The sequence below is a fragment of the Rhinolophus ferrumequinum genome, chromosome 25 (assembly GCF_004115265.2).
Source record: "Rhinolophus ferrumequinum isolate MPI-CBG mRhiFer1 chromosome 25, mRhiFer1_v1.p, whole genome shotgun sequence".
Taxonomy (NCBI): domain Eukaryota; kingdom Metazoa; phylum Chordata; class Mammalia; order Chiroptera; family Rhinolophidae; genus Rhinolophus; species Rhinolophus ferrumequinum.
The window spans coordinates 29,215,712-29,217,392 of NC_046308.1; positions in this window are offsets into that span (position 1 = coordinate 29,215,712).

Here is a 1,681-nt window from a genome sequence, read left to right on the forward strand (position 1 = left end):
GACCTTTTCGTTAGGAATTTTCATGTTCAGACCATCCTATGTTGCTTTCAGTCTCTGAGTTTGTAAGGCCCACGATGCAGGCCTCCCTTGAACTTGTCAGGTTTAGTATGTGGCCCCTTTCTCATCCACACTGGTCGACATGGCAAAAGGAACCCCGGATTGTCATCATAAGACTAAGCTTTTATGTGGCGGTCACGTTTCTGTGCTTACAGGAAAAGACAGGCTTAGTACACAAGCATCTGTCCCAGTGACAAGCATCTGTCCCCTTATAATTTAATAAACCATTTTCTTGTTGTTGACAATGTTTACTTGATATTCATTGAGCACCTGTGCTAGGTGCTGGGGACACAGCAGAGAACAAGACTGTCAGTGTCCCTGCCCTACAGGCTGGTGGACACTGGTCTCTCAGGCTTGATCAGGTGTGCCTGCCCCCTACAGAGCGGAGACACATTCAGGGCCTAGGGCAGGGGTGTTGAACCCAAAAGGCTGAGCAACAGAGAGGTGCCCTAGGTAATGCCACAGGCTAGGAAGGGTGCCCTGAATGGACCTGTACTCAGGGAAGCCTGTCCACCCTCTGCAGACAGCAGCCCTCCCCTTGCAGGGTCTGTGATGTCTGCAGCTGCCTTTCCTACAAATCACTTGAATTAAAGAAAAAATGCATGCCATTTTCTTTCCTCAAGTCAGGCAGGAATCCAAGAGGGCCTTGGCTCTGCCCAGCAGGGTGTGCATTCAGCTCAGTCCCTGCCTCTGCGCTGTGCGGAGATTTGAGTGGAGGGAGAATTTCCCACTCTTTAAACTCAGCCACAGGCCACATGATTCTGGAGAGGACGGCTAGCCGGTGAGCAGAGAGCCAGGGTCCTAGAAGATCTGATTCCTGTCTCTGGACAGGCTCAACCTCCAGCAAGGGCTCAGGTACCCCAGACCCTCACAATATCCACAGGAGCCAGGGTCATCGGGTGGTGATGCAGTGCCCAGCCTGTGGCTTTCCCAACTTCCCCAAGGCATGCCTCCCACCTGCTCTGTTTCAGCTATAGAAAGCAGCTAAATTTTGCCAACCGCCCTCAAAGCACCGAGGAGTGACTGAGCAGCCCCTCCCAGGCTCTGATCCAAGATTTCTGCCCTCCGGGTTCATTCCTTCTTTCGGTCTTATCTGCCGCACCCCCTAAACACGGGCGCGCTCACACCTGCACCTATGAGCTCTCACACTCATGCACACACGCGTACTCACACCTGCACCTGCGGGCACGCACACACATGCACACGCGAGCGCTCACACCTGCATCCACAAGCGCACAGACCTCCGTCCTTTGCAGCTGCAGGACCAGAGGCACACCCAGTACCGCTGCCGAGTGTAGCGGGAGGTGGCGCAAGCCTGGGGGAGGGAGTGCAGAGCCACCCGCCCTTCCCTCGCTGTGGTTCTCTCTCCACCTTCCAGGATCCGAGTCTTTCAAAACTGATGGTGTCCCCGGATCACGTGGGAAGTCCGCCCCCACCTCCCACCTCCACCCCCTCTGCCTTTGCCTGTGGCCCTTTAAATCGGTTATTACACATTATTGCACAGAGATCCGTTTGTAGTAAGGGGCAGAAGGGGAGGAGAACAGGGGAAAGAAGAAGGCGGAGGGAAGAGAGAAAGGAGGGGAGAGCGAAGAAGGGGGGTGGAGAGAGAGAGAGAGAGAGAGAG